We start from the raw sequence: 15,938 nt of genomic DNA on the forward strand, positions 1-15,938 counted from the left end.
GGGTGGGCAGCAAAAGTGCTGGAAAAGAGCCCTAAGTGTCCAGAGTCAGCCATGCGAACATCTGGTGGAAGGTTCTAGACAGAACCCTCTGGTGCAGAGGCCTAAGGAGGCAACAAGCATGGCCTCGTCAGGAAACTGTAGGAAGGCCACTGTGACTGGAGTAATCAAAGGCAGAGTGGACAGACCAGACATGAGGTGGGAGATACAGCAGGGCTGGTTCCCGAGGTCCTGTTATAGGTGTGGGACTTGATTCCCAGGGCAACGGGAAGTCACTGAAAGGCTTTAAGAAACATACTGATATGCTCTGATTTACATATTCAAAAGGTAACTTTGATCAAATGGATTTTTGAGCACATGGACTGTCGGCATTTTTTTTAATTTATTTTTTTATTATTTATTTTGGAATAATTTTAGATTCGTGGAAAAGCTACAAAAATAGCACAGAGATTTCCTATACCCTTCACCCGGTTTCTCCTACCACTAATGTCTTACATAACCACGGTGTAGTCAGCACAATGAAGACACTAACAATGATAGATTACCATTAACTAAACTACAAACTTCATCTGGATTTTACCAGTCTTTCCACTAATGTCCTTTTTCTCTTCCAGGATCCAACTGAGGATAGCACCATGCCTTTAGGCCTACCTTCTTTTAAATAGTCTTTCTGTCTTTGAGGAAATACCCAGGTCAGCTAGAATCCCCTTGTCTGGATTGTAACTGAAAGTCTTGACAGATAAAAGGGGGGAAGTGGGCTCAGGCAGGCTACTTCTGGAGGCTACTTCAGTCTTCTAGGCAAGAAATGCAGGCGCCTACCCAAAAGAGGGGGGCGTGGAGTCAGTTAAGTCAATATGGTCACATCTCTTGTTATCACCTCATAGAATAGAGGTAATTTTAACACACCCAAATTAGGAAGAACATAGTCTCAGAAGAGACAGTCTTTTAAATTTAGCTTTATGAAAAACTTAATACACTGCCCTAAAGTTTTGCATTTTTGTCTGAGAAGAGTGCAACTTTACATGGACTTATTCTGGTCCAGCCCACAGAGTCTCATCTGGAGACAACCGCTCCTCAAAAAATTGTGGATTCACAGAATTACAGTCACTTAATCAACAAACATTTACGGCACACCTTCTGTGTGTCAGGCACTACACGGCTCTCTCAAGATCCTTGTGTTTCCTGTCCTAGTAGAGTCTACAGCCTTTGTGGGCATCAGAAAAGCTCTGGTTTTAGAAGCACGCTATGGATCAAAGAAAATGAAATAACTTATTGCAGAATGACATGTTCAGAGGTTTATTACTAACCTGATAGAGCAAATGATTACATGCCACTTAACATTGATGGATTGGCTGTAAACTGAGCATAGCAATGGGAGTGCCCCGCAGATTATATCTGGGATGGGACGGGTAGCCAATGCTCTTCGGAAAAAGGCCTCCTGTGGGAGGTGAAGCCTCCAGCACAACTTAAAGAGGGAACCAAGCTGGGGGCACCTTCAGCTGTCTCTACACCTAAACATGCAGCTGTCTTTATAACCTGTCTCTAGTGCAGGATCTCTTCCCTACTTTTTCCTGATCATTTCAGTTGGTCAAAATGGGCAGTCAAAGTTGGTCTCTAAACGGGTTAGAGAATCCCTTGGTAGGAGATATTAGACCAGAAGATAAAAATCTTGATCCTAGTTAAGAAGATTAATAAATAATAATCAATATTATTGAGCTCCTACAATAAGCACAGCAGATAAAGATGAACAGCTCCTCAGCTGCATCCTCCCCAGCAACAGAGGTGAAGGGTGAAGAGCAGAGAGCAGGGCAACCAAGTGATGCTGGGGTCCCGGGATTACAGTCATGCTCTCGGGCACTTGTGAGAGATTGCTCGAGGCAGCTGACCTCCATTGCATTTTGCTTCCTTGTCCTAATGCTATTGTCCCAGAAGCAGTGGTTACTTTTAAATAGCGGGTTGGAGACTTCTTGCATCAGGATCACCAGAGGTGCTTGGAAAAATGAAAATTCTAGGTCCCTCTCCCAGGCCTCCTGAATCAGAATTTCCAGAATCCAGATTTTAGATAAGCTCCCTAAGTGATCCTGACCCCCCTGAAACCTTAAGAACTGCTGTCCTTAAGGTCACCCTACCTATCCATAGATGGCTGTAATGACAGAAGTGTGGGGAAGGTGCAAATGATGGGGAGGAGGTCTTGCAGGAGGTGACAGACAGAGACAGGTGCAGGGGGCCATTCCCACCACCATTCCTGCGCTCTCCTTACAGGGAGAGAATGGTCAGGTTTTGGTTACCTTAAACGGTCTGTGGATGGTCTGTAAACCCCTCTAGTCATTGTTACTGCTTGACTTGACCTTTCCGAGGTTACTGTCCACCTTGATTCTCTAGGGCAAGGGTCCCCAACCCCCGGGCCATGGACAGATACTGGTCTGCAGCCTGTTAGGAACCGGGCCGCACAGCAGGAGGTGAGAGGCAAGCGGGCGGGAGAGCGAGCGAAGCTTCATCTGCGGCTCCCCTTCGCTCCTCATTGCTCGCATTACCACCTGAACCACACCCCCGGTCCCCTTCAACCTGTCCGTGGAAAAACTGTCTTCCACGAAACCGGTCCCTGGTGCCAAAAAGGTTGGGGACCACTGCTCTAGGGCCCTGTGGGCTGAGAACTTCAAAAGCCAGAGATACTCTCAAGGCTCTCCGATGTTTCACAAGGAAGTTTCCAGAACAAAACCTAAGCTGGTGAGTCCTGCTGGTTAAGAAGATAGGCTCTAGACTCTAGACACTAGAGGGCTATGTGCCCTTGGACATCTTGTGCCTCAGTTTCCGCATCTGTACAGTGGGTTTACCACCAGGACCCTCCTCCTTGGGATGATGTAAGTAGCAAATGAGATAATCCGTTCAAAGCTCTCAGCATGTGCCTGGAACAAAGTTCATACATGACACGTGTTAGCTCAAATATACATCCTGTCGGAAATACCGGGCCCCCAGGGGCACACCCAGCTGACAAGTCGCCGTGGAGGGGTGGAGAAAGACGAGCTTACTCATGGGAACTCAAAGAGCTGTGTGGGAGGGAGGCGGGGGGCGGAGGAAAAGGCGGGATGCTGCTCAGACCCCTGCTTGCACTGGGGCGGAAATCACGTGTGACGGGAAAGGAAAAGAAATGAAGGGAAGTGACAAACTCTCTGTGCGTGTGTCTGTCATCCTGGATGAGCAATAGACATGATAAGAACCCTCAAGACCAGGCCGCATCATCAGATGAGGGATAAAAAAGCTTATTATTAGGGGAAACTGATGCTCTGCGAAACCAGAGCTTTGAGCACAAAGAGAATCTGACGGACATTCTGTGAGGCTGGGGAAGCATGTTTCATTCATGACTGGTTACAGGCCTTGGGGTCTTTTGTTTTCTTTTATTTCCTTGTTTTCTTGTCTCATTTTCTCCCCCAGGCTGAACCCTGGGGGTGGGAGGGGGCGCTGTCTATTAAAAAACCCTTGAAGGGAGGTGTTGGGACGGGGAGGATTTCTTGTCGGGGAAATACACACAGTCTGCATCTTGAAGGGCTTTATTTGAACTGCCTAGAAAATACTTCAGAGGCAAGTCTGTACAACCTCATCAATAAACTCAACCTTACACTTTTCAAAGGAGGCAGTTCAGGGAGTGGAGGAGGGAATGGATGTAGCTTTCAGGCTGGGATTCAAACATGGTTCAAATTAAGTTGACTGGCTGTGTGACCTTGGGGAAATCACTTAACCTCTCTGAGCCTCCATTTCCTCATCTGTAAAATGGGGTCATGGTTGTCACTAATCTTACAGAGTTGTTGTGAGAAATAAGACAGGGTGGTGTAGAGCAAGCCCTTAGAGAAAGGGCACTGTCCACATTGATGTCACTGTTGTTACGATCCGTAAGAGGTTTTGGGAGCAACAAGGGAAACCAACATAAAATCAAGATGTTCCCTGGTTTACAATCATAGCAGCATGCAGGAAACTCACAAGACACCTGTTTCAACCCTAACAACAATAGGAGCCATTTCCAGATTTATTTTGTCAGTTCCTGGTTCTTTTTGAAAAAGCTCCTATTTCCAGGGCCAGAAGTCTTCAGAGCCCACATCTCCTTCAAGTTACAGAACAGCATTATTGTGTCAAGACAGGCGAATTCTCCACAGAAGATGCCTGCTGCCCCACCCACGCACCCACCACCAGCGACCAATTCCCAAGTCTCCTTTCTCCCCCAGAGTTGATCCCCAAGGCACAAAGAGCTCAGAAAGGAAAGCAATTCTTATTGTTCTTCCTCAGCTTTTCCTGTTTCTTCAACCCATGAATTTGTGTTTCCATGTTCCAGTCTCCCCAGAGCTGTGGATTACTTTAAGGGCATTTCAGAAAGAGAAGCAGCGTAAGAATGAAAGTGTGCAGGATACAGACAAGAACCGTGATCCAAAAAAAGGAAACACACCCTCTCAGTCACTCACTCACTAAATCGTTCCATAAACCCTGATGGGACGAACCACCACTGAGTGGCAGGCCCTGTGCCAGGGGCTGGACAATGAAGAGAAGAGAACATGGTCCATGATCTAGAAGTGCACAGTCTAGAAGGTAGACAGGGATACATGACCACAGCAGAGGCGACAGGAGGGGCAGCTGTCGCATCCTCAGCATTGCCCCAGTAATTGATACCTCCTGATGAGATTATTGGGTTCGTGTCCCACAGACCAGCCTCGGGAGTAGGTAGTGAACACCCAGGGAGCTCCCCAAACACCTCCCCATCCCTCACCTGTCTCCACGCCTGAGTTCCCTCATGAGTCTTCATTTTGGAATAAGGCACCATCACTTGGTCGAATGCCAGTAGCCCTAGGAGCTGTCACCATCAGCCAAACCAAAACCACTTTCCTTAATTCCCTTAAACAGAACGTTACAGTTTACAAAACATTTTGCATTTATTATCTGGTGGTAGGGCAGGCAGTTTTGTCCCCACTGTACAGACGAGGAAGTTAAATAATTAGCCTATGGCCTCAACGCTCAAAGGTAACAAATCTGGGGTCTGAACAAGGTCTTCTGCCTCCAAGTCTAGGGAGCCGGCCAGGATCGTCACTATTGCCTAGTACCTAAGGCCTAAGTTACTCTTTCCTCTCAAAATAGATATTTTGTGGTTGTGATCGAGAAAACTGACTTAGCATGGACTTAATAATACCCTACTCTGCATTCTCCAAAGAGTTCCATGGAAAGAGAGGTTGAGAATTCTCATGTCCTTCAATACTCAAGCAGACCTTGCCCAGGGCCATGGGCACAGGGCAAGGTCAGGTGGCAGGAAACAGCTAGGAATAATGACCAGTTCCTGGATGGTTACCCTGTGCCCAGCATTCTGCAGCAGACTTCAGCGACATCACCCGAAAGTCCCTACTCCTCCCCTGTTCCCACCTGTGTCACTTGAACCCCCGTCGTTTAGGGATTTCCCCGCACACAGAAGGAGAACCTTCGGAACGAGTCCCCTTGTGTTCTTCATTAATAACTACTACCCACTCACAAGTCCCTGTGGGAATTACTTTGTCATCTCCGTGGATGCTGTGGCCTCCATGAAAACACTGCTTTCCTGCCCAGGATGCTGCCTCTTGGGACCTCAAAACTTTGAGAGGAAAACAGACCCGGGTTCCCTTGTGTTTTCACTGCACCCCTGGTGCCATGTGTAAGCCCTTTCCCCAACTCTGCATTTTGTCACCTTGGCCTCTGAGCCACTGAGTGTCCCGCACCACCTGGGGAGAACAGATCCTTCAGCTTATGGCTCTAACTCCTGCCTTACGGGGGCTGAGCCGCCGTTCCTTGGGTCAGGCAGGGTCATACTCCCCACAGGCCATCCTCTGTCCCTGTGTCCGCATTTCTTTCCCCTTCTCTTTCAATCCAAAACCATATAAACAAATTGGAGAAAACGGAAAATCTAGCCCCACAAACCAACTGAACACTGCTGGATAATTCTGTAAACGGGACAGCTCAGGGGGGCATGCAGCTGTTGGTCCCAATCCTAAACTCTTAAAAATCACCCGGGTAGTAACAATAGCTGTCATTTATTGAGTCCTCACATACTTATCTAAATAACCCTCACAAAGACTCTTTGGAATAAGTACTACTACTGCCCTCAATTTAGATAAGAAAATGGGAGTTTAGAAAGTCATCTGTTAAGGGCACTCTCTCCAAGCCAGAAAGTGGAGAGATGGGCCCCATCCATCTGACCCCAGAACCTAAACTCTTTTTTTTTTTTCTTTTTTTTTGGGGGGGGGGTACGCGGGCCTCTCACTGTTGTGGCCTCTCCTGTTGCGGAGCACAGGCTCCGGACGCGCAGGCTCAGCGGCCATGGCTCACGGGCCCAGCCGCTCTGCGGCATGTGGGATCCTCCCGGACTGGGGCACGAACCCGTGTCCCCTGCGTCGGCAGGCGGACTCTCAACCACTGCGCCACCAGGGAAGCCCCAGAATCTAAACCCTTAACGCTAACGCGACACTGAATTCCCCACCTTGGCTGTGTTTGAAAGGCTTGCAGATTCAGGTAGAATTTCTTATGACTCGATTGCTTCTAGAAACAATGACAAAGGAGAGTTTAAGTATTGGGTTGGTGGTTGGGGGAGAAGCTGTTAATTTTAGATCTGTAATTCAGGCTGCTCATGAAGTGACAGAGGTGTCACCATGATCCTTATCTTTGCCATCCACCTTCTAAAATAAAAGAGTCAGGGCCCATGATTTCCTCAGTGGGAAGATCCATCTTTATGTACTTAAAAGCCCTAGGGATGATGGGTGTTTTTGTTTTTTTTTTTACAAGTTACTAAAAGAAATTCTGGCCTGTGGAACTCCCCTGTCATTTTCTAGAATTTCCCTAAAACGTGCCCTTAACACCTGGTAGAGAGTCTTGTGCAATAGGAGAATGTTCCAGAAATGTGTTTTTTAATCCAGACACATCCCAAGAGGTCAAGGCTGATAAAACTGTATTGATGCCTGGTCAGTCCAGGTCCCTCCTTCCTATGTCTGCGTCACACAGATGTCCTCAGCAGCAAAGGTAGATTCCAACCCCCTAGAATACTAAATTATTTCTCCTCACTGCTTATATTAGTTCTACTTAAATTCAAAATTAAGCAATTAATTGACATAGCCAAAATAAGCCCCCCAAATTAGAATAATAGCCAAGTGGTGGCAACTACTTTATGACCCCTACCCAAAAATACAAAAGGTGATGGTAGCTCACATCCATCTGGTATTGACAGGCTGCCCTGTTGTCAAAGTATGGCCTGGGACCACCACACTAGCACTGTCTGGGAATTGGTTAGAAATGCAAATTCTCAGCCTCTCCCAAGACTTCAGGAATCACAACCCCTGAGGATGGAGTCTAGCGCTCTGTTTTAACAAGATGTCTGGGTGATTCTGATTCTCTGAGGTTTGGGAACCCTGCCTTACTTCACTGAGTCTTTACAATGACCGTGGAAGATGCAGGAAGTATTGGGCATCACTGTTCCCATTTCAAAGAGAAGAAAACTAACTCTGAAATTATTGAGGGACTTCCCTGGTGGTGCAGTGGATAAGACTCTGCACTCCCAATGCAGGGTGTCCAGGTTCAATCCCTGGTCAGGGAACTAGATCCCACATGCATGCCGCAACTAAGAGTTCACATGCCACAACTAAGGAGCCTGCCTGCCGCGACTAAGACTCAGCGCAACCAAATTAATGAATTAATTAAAACAACAACAACAAAAAAACAAATACTGTAGTGGAATAACTGAGGACATGGAAAGGAGATGTGACCCATGAGCCCCCCCGCCCCAGCAAACTGGGGGCTGGCGAATAAGCCAGAACTGCAAACAGTCCTGATTGCTTTGAGCCACCCCGGCAAACCGGGGGCCTGTGAATAAGCATTGAGTGCTTTGGGCACTGATCCATGAGATGTCCTCAGTATAATCAGAATGGTGGGAACGCAAGGAAATGTCCTTGTGCTACTTCAGTATAATCAAAATAATGGTGGGAACCTTGTGCTGCTTTTGCGCTCAAGGACGAAGCACGGCATGTTTTCAAGAAAGCCCATTATTGCTTGTATAATCCATAGAAGCATATGTTGCTGCTTTGGCATTTCTGGAATGTTAAGAAAATAAGTCTTAAAATGTAAACATAGATAATGCTTTAATAAAAGCTACCACAGCAGGACAGACGGCGCTGTTTTGCCTGAGCGAGCGGCAGGCAGCCCTCTACTGCTGTGTTTCGGCACAATTCATCTCGTGTGATGAGCTTACTTTCGGCCCTGTCATAAGATAAACTACAACAAAATACACATTACTTTAAAATAAATTTTAAAATAAAATAAAATAAAAATATTGAGTCACCTGTCCAAAGCGAGTAGTAACACTAGGATTGGAATACAAGGCATTCTGCTCCCAAAGTTCCCACTTCTCTGAACATGTGTTTCCTTACTGGTGAAAAGTAAGCAGGACAGAGAGTCAGGGAGACAAATGGCTATTCCTATGAAAACCAATTAAAAGTAACTTTAGTCCAGGGTCGGGAGAGAAATTAACATCTATTGAACATCAGGTATGTGTCAGTCGCTATACACAAACATCTCAGCCCATTTAATTGTCACAGAAGCCCAGGCCAGGTGGGCACTCTGAAATCCGATCAGGTAGGGTAAACAATTTTCCCAGGCTCTCACAGCTAAGTAAGTTGCAGAGGAGAATCTGAATCCTGCTTAGTCTGCCTCTAAAATCCTTACAGCCTCCCTGGGGCACACTTACACATTCAGCATATGCATGTGTCCTCATGGCAAAAAGACAAGAAAGCCAGAGATGAATGCATAGGCAGCAGCAAATGACATCACCCTGCTCCAGGGATGAAAAACCACCGTGACAGCAATTGTGGGGCTTTCACAGCGTCACCAGTCAACCCAGTCTGTTCCTCCTCCCCTCCCTTCTCTCTCTCTCAAAAACCACTGACTTTTCCCTTTCACCTTGTGAGACAGGGAAGTCAAGTTATTACCAAGTTAAACATGTTTATTCTCTTCCTATTCATTGAGGATTCATCTACCTTTCTGGGGAAGCGTGGCCTTTTGTGGGTAATGGTGCCAGAAATGGCATGAATTGCTAGTTGAAATCCTAGCAATATTCAGCAAGGATTATCATAATGTTATGGATGTCTTTAACCAGCTCCCCACTCAGAATACATACACACCCTCGAAACTGGTTTGGAATTTACCAGCAACCTTCCAAGTTGATGGGTTAATTAACTTGCAGGCAATGTATGACATGTCATGAAACATCTAAAGTCAAGCAGCACAGAAGGTATAAAACTTAAAGCTGCAGTTTCTCACCCATTATTTTGTAGAGTTTTTTTTTAAAACACTTGTTTCCTTTCACTTAATAAAAACAAAAAAACAGTATTTCCCACCCTACACCCCTTGGTTCATAGAATCAAGGGAACACAAAATAAAAACTCTGGGTGAAAATATTCGTTGACATAAATATATAAGACAGCCCCCAAATCTCCCTAGCTTAAAACCAGTCATTGGCTTTCACGTTCTTTTAGGATGGAGCCCAGGCATCCCAGGCTGCTCTATCGAGCGCTTGTGATCAGATGGCTGCCCACGCTCATCCCAAAGCCTGACATGTCCTGCCACAAACTCAGTACTCAGGCTCTACAGAGTACGGGCTGTTCCCAGAAGGTCCCAGGTCCTCTCCTGCCTTCATGCCTTTACACCTGTGGATCTCTCAACAGTCCCTCATTTCCTTACCAGGCTAACTCCTGCTCATCTCTCCAAACTCAGCCCAGGTGCTACCTCTTCAGGCAAGTCTTCCCTAACTTCCACTGGAGTCTCCCGAGGCATCATGTGCTGACCCTCACCACACTACGTTTCACACGATTTTACATCAGTCTATTTATTTGGTGCTACCTCCAAAGCTGGGAACTCCATGCAAATCTCTCACTGCTATCAAGACCCAACAAAGGGCCAGACACATAGTAAGCACTCAGAGCATCTTTGCTGAATGAAAGAGTGAATGAATGAATGAAAGATGATCACTTAGCTATTCATTTTCCCACAAACTCTGAGCACATCATGGAAATTGAGAGAGATGATCGTTCCCTTCCTTAAAATGCTGCTTCTACCCCAAGGACCCATACGGTCCAACACAGCCAGAAGTATCTCAAGGCTGCAGAAACCCTAGTCCAAAGCAGTATCCAGAGGAGCTCATTATCTAGATGAGCCCAGGGGTATCCACCAAACTCAAGATACTTGTGATCAGTAACAAAACCAAAGCTGGACCAAAATCCTGAAACTGGCTTCAGTCTGAAATGGTCTGGAAACTCACTTTGGTTCAGACCTTTCTAGCATGAGGCCAGTGTAAGTATGTTTGTGTGTTTGTATTCATCACAAAAGCAGTAGATAGAAAAGAAAGCTCCACCACTCTAAATCCCAGCTGCCAGGAAGGGACGGATACGTGCAGCTGTGAGCTCGAGAGCTACCTGGAGTCCAAGAGCAGGCCTAGGTCCCAGCACCCTGCGTGCACCGAGCCTCTATGCTGGACCATGGGAACCCTAAAGCCTCGGATCCGTGTGGCAGCTGGGCCTGGGGCAGCCGTAGGGCGTGGCCTGCCTGGACCACAGCCGCATGTGCCTCTGCATCACTTTGAAGAATGGTTTGCGGCAAGATGCCCAGCGGGAGGACTTCCGCATCTTCCAGCCTGGGCCAAGGCTAGAGGTCCTAAAACCCTGGGAAGGATAAGCCCAACCTGCTGACCCAGAAGAGGAATTTCCGGTCTGCCCTAAACCAGAAGGAAGTATTTTATTGCATTTGGCCTAGGACAGAGCAAGGACCCCCCAGGATCTGCACTAGATCTACGAGTTTGTGACCTCAGGAGCTGGGGACTTTCCTGAGCCGGATACCTCTCCAGACACCAGTGGCAGATGTGGTACCTCTGACGCCCAGAAGGAGTTCCTGAGTGACATGGGCTTGGCCCCATTACCAGATGGGGGCCTTCGAGCCTGGGTGTGGACCCTGAGCACACTCCTCAGCTTTTGCTGAGCCCCACCTTAAACATCCCTGTTCCCTGCCCTAACTTGGACCCCCGCTCCCACTCCCAATAGCCCACTGTGGCAGCTTACCTGAGGAAGGTGAGTACCAGCTGTGGCATGGGAGGGGCTGGAGCTGGGGAGACGGCCCCCTACACTCTCTCGTCCCTCTCTCTTAAGATTGCTGCTATCACTGCTCAGAGTGGAAGTTCAAGGGGACCACCTCCTACCTGGGAACCAAGTCTTCCAGCAGACTGTCTTCTGCCCCAGGAGCCTGTGGCTGGTGGGGTCAGATGCAGGGGACAGGGCACTGCTTGGACAGCCAATAAGACTGTCAGACCCCAGGGTATGACAGGCTACATGAGGCTGTGCTGAGCTGCCTTGCAGGGGGGTGGGGGGAGGAAGCGGGGAGCTCTGCAGAGAGCTTGGCAGCAGCTATGGGCCCAGAGGCTGGGGTACTGCCACTGGTACTGGGCCATGGGCTAGACCGCCTTCCTGATGGTGGCCACCAGCACGATGGCGAGGCCCCCAAGGGCAAGAAAGGAGGCATGTTCCACCTGGAACCTTTTGTGGCAAACCTGATCATCTTCAGGGAAGGAAGCAGACACCATCTACACCCTGTAATTCTCTTGCTGGGGACTCGTGGTCCCAGGACCAGCTGTCTATCAAGAGGCTCCTGGTGGTCAAGGTTGTTCTCACGTGCCTCAGCACCCTGCCAGATATGGCCCATTTAGAGGGTACCTCCTCCCTGGGGCATACCTTGAACCTGCACATTTCCAACAGCCACTTACTCTCCCTCACCTTGAACCAGTACAAGGCTTATCTCCAAGACCTGGTCAAGGAGGTGGATTTCTAGGTCACTGGGAAGGCCTGAACCCTTGCTCATCATGAGTATAGGGCCCTCAGCCCTCACCTCAACCAAGAAATGGGTTCTTGAGACAGGCCGAAAACCCCTCAAACATAAAGCAACGTATAGAGAGTGGAAATTAGCCCATAATATGATTCTCCAGAGAGAGCCATTGCTAAGAGTATTGCCCACATACTGTGAGCCCGCAAGACAAAATCCAGTTTAAAATATTTTTTTTTAATATTTCTATTAGTTGCCACAAAATAAAAATCTAAAGGTTCATGTAACTGAGATATTTTTTGTGGAGCTCTGAAGGCAGCAGAGAAGGAAATAGACTACCACAAAGTAGCACGAGAAGTTACAGCTTTTCTTGGAAAATCCAAAAATCCACCAACCCATTAGCAATGATTATCTGAAGCTGAGTGGTGCCAGTTGATTTCACATAGGGTGTGCTCTCAAGGTTGTCACAGTACCTACCTGACCCATTCATAAAACCAGTCTGGCCCCCATGTGCATTTGAGTTTGCAATCATTGATGTCTATCCTTTCAAAACCCTTCTGTAGTATGAGTATTATGAACACTGCCTACAATTTTCTCTTTTGTATTGTATCTATCTATGTATTCCTCTGGATGACCACATTATGGTATATATACACAATCCCTTCCTGATGGATATCTATCATTAATCACAAAGAAGGTAACAGTAAAAACCCTTATATGTATCTTTGTATATTTGGGCATTTCTCTTGAATAAACTTCTAAATGTGAAATTACTGAGTAAAAGGGAACACATATTTAAAATTTCAATAGATAATGCCAAAAGACTGAAGTTGGTTTAGAATCCAAGCCATTTTTTGCCCCAAGCAAGGAGCAAGGAGTAGTTGAGTTTAGAGACAGGCACCAGAGATGAACTGTTCAACTCACAGACATAGAGAACAGATTTGTGGTTGTCAGGGGGAGGGGGGTGGGGGGAGGAGGGATGGAGTGGGAGTCTGGGATTAGCAGATGTAAACTATTATATATGGAATGGATAAACAGCAAGGTCCTACTGTATAGCACAGGGAACTAGATTCAATATCCTGTGATAAACCATAATGGAAAAGAATATGAAAAAGAATGTATACATGTGTAACTGAACCACTTTGCTGTACAGCAGAAATTAACACAACACTGTAAATCAACTATACTTCGAAAAAAAAAATGTTTAAGAGATGAACTGTCCAACATGTGAGCCCTCTTCTTCAATAACCGTACTCCTATACTCCTAATCTACCCATAGATGATTTCCACAAAGATAATATTGCAAATGGAAAAGGCAGATGCAGCAGGACAAATATATTTTAGAGTTCTAGCTATTTCAAATATATTTTAGAGTTTTAGTTATTTCACAGTCATAAATTGGGCGCGAAAACAAAATGAGATAATAATTCTGGTTATATTTATGGAATTCTCCATTTGTTGTTAAAAACAAAAGGAATTTTTATCCAAATATATTGACTAGTATTTATTTAGTTTTTGGCACTTCTCACCGTTTCATCTAAAAAAAATACCCCCTATATTTTCTCCATTTATGTTTCAGGCTTATTTCCATTTCTGTTCCTTGTAGATTAACCCGATGTTACTGTGTGAAGGCTGCTTATGTTTCCAAGGTTTGGGCTCTACTGAGTGGAACTAAAAATAAAAATCTCGGATCAAAATTACAATAAGGAATTCAAAAAAATAGCGTTGTTTTTTCTATGATAAATGTAGCAAATGGGATGACTTGAAGGTTAAGAGTAGAGATTGCCTGGGCATAAGTCTTGACGTTCCCCCAAGCACTAGTTGGGGCAAAACATAAACCTCTCTAAAACTGTCTCCTAATCTATTAAGATTGGGGTAATACTAGGGTTATCGTTCTTTGCGCAGAATCTGGCACAAAATAATGTTCATTGTTATTGTTTATTCTAACATAATAGCAAGCCCCCACCCCTTCTTAAAGTCTATAAGATGCTACAACGCTCAAGACCACTGCGGCTACTCTGTGAGTTGACAATCATGTAATGGCCAAATCGGAATGAATGACTCCTTCAGGAAAAGAAGAAGCCAGGAGTTGGGCTCAGTTTTAAATTGTACTTTAGATGCAACACCATAAATGATAAGAGGCCTGGTAAGAGGATAATGGCTAACCTTTACTTAGCACTTACTCTGTGTCACACTCTTTGAAGCATTTTATAAGCATCTTCTCAGTGTATGCCTACAATGATCCTATGGAATGAGCGCTATTATTACCATCCCTGTTGTACAGATGAGAAAACAAAGTACAGAGTGTTTCATCAACTTGCTCTAAGTCATCCTCTTATTTAATAAGATGGCATAAGTCAGAAAGAGAAAAACAAATATCAGGTAATATCACTTATATGTGGAATCTAGAAAAAGGGTACAGATGAACTTATTTGCAAAGCAGAAATGGAGACACAGATGTAGAGAACAAAGGTATGGATACCAAAGGGAGAAGGGGGAGATAGGATGAATTGGGAGATCGGGATTGACATATATACACCACTATGTATAAAATAGATAACTAATGAGAACCTACTGTATAGCACAGGGGACTCTACTCAATGCTCTGTGGTCACCTAAATGGGAAGAAAATCCAAAAAACGGGGGATATATGTATACATATAGCTGATTCACTCTGCTGTACAGCAGAAACTAACACAACATTGTAAAGCAACTATTCTCTTATAAAAATTAAAAAAAAGAAAAGATGGCACAGGCCTTCTGACTTCAGAGCTTACACTCTTAACCACTATAGTAAGTCAGAAACAATGGCAGAAAGAGGCCATTTACAGCTAGGACAAAAGGAGGAATTCAGGTATTGTCAACTAATATCTTTCAAGCAACTACTCTGTACCAGATACTGTTCTAATGCTACCAATGCATATTAGGAGGTTTATTCCTTATGCCATGCCTGAGAATTACATGTTACTGATAGCACTTTTGCGGATGGGGCTTAGAGCTATTGAACACCTGGGGTCACAGAGCTGTCAGCGGCAGAGGTGAGTTTCCTAAACATGTCTGCAGATTCCAAGTCCCAGGCTTTCTCCCTAGGATTGCAGTAAGAATTCCAAGCACAAATGAGTCATCCTCACTACTCAGCAAATATTTATTAAGCACTTATTTGTCTCAGGTGCAAATGAACAACACAAACGGTTCCTGCACCAAGGAACAGGGATTATTTGGAAGAGAAACAATTTACAGGGACAAGTGAGTAAGTAATATTTTATATAATTAATATATAATCAGCACCATCACAGGGCCCAAAAAAATGTCTAATTGATTTGGCAAATATTTACAGTCAGTTACAGAAAAATAATTCTACTTCTCTCTTTTAAAAAAGAGGAAGATAGGGGACTTCCCTGGTAGCACACTGATTAAGATTCTGTGCTCCCAATTCAGTGGGCCCAGGTTCAATCCCTGGTCAGTGAACTAGATCCTACATGCATGCCACAACTAAGAGTTCACATGCCACAACTAAGGAGCCCGCCTGCCACAACTAAGACCCAGTGCAACCAAATAAATAAAAAATTTTTTTAAAAGGAGGAAGACATTTGTTTACCATGTATTGTCATATTATCCTAGAAGACTTACCTATGAAGAAAGGCATGTAGGACTAATCAGGGCAAGTAAGGAATTACTAAGTTTTGTAACTTTCCCAACTGTGATCAAAAGTACTAGATCGTGGTTACTCATTAGCCTAGGCAAATAGTCAGCTCTTGCACAGACTTGCCCTGAGTTTAATAAGTATTAAGGGTGCATCCTGCTCATGGTTTTGAATCAAAACATTTACTGATTTCATCAGAAAAGAAACAGTAAAGGAAAAGGAGAAAGACTGGTTATGAGTGAAGTAATTGACCACAGCCCTTTTCTTTTGTAAGGCACAGTATCTGTTGTGGATTAACATCTACATACAGCAATTTCGGAGCTTTGTGATTTATTTTTCTTTCCAATGGCTATCTTATCAATTGTAATGCATAGATTATTAGTGTTACAGGATTTAACTCTGTCTGTTGTAAATGTTTTAGTAAATCTATAATGATTTAAGCTAG

General features: G+C 45.2%; 1 pseudogene; it reads left to right on the forward strand.

Annotated features, from left to right (window-relative positions):
* The first annotated feature begins 10,520 nt into the window (after positions 1–10,520).
* LOC101322327 (interferon regulatory factor 3-like) lies at positions 10,521–11,859 on the forward strand (annotated as a pseudogene).
* The last annotated feature ends 4,079 nt before the right edge of the window (positions 11,860–15,938 follow it).

The sequence above is a fragment of the Tursiops truncatus genome, chromosome 3 (genome assembly GCF_011762595.2).
Source record: "Tursiops truncatus isolate mTurTru1 chromosome 3, mTurTru1.mat.Y, whole genome shotgun sequence".
NCBI lineage: Eukaryota > Metazoa > Chordata > Mammalia > Artiodactyla > Delphinidae > Tursiops > Tursiops truncatus.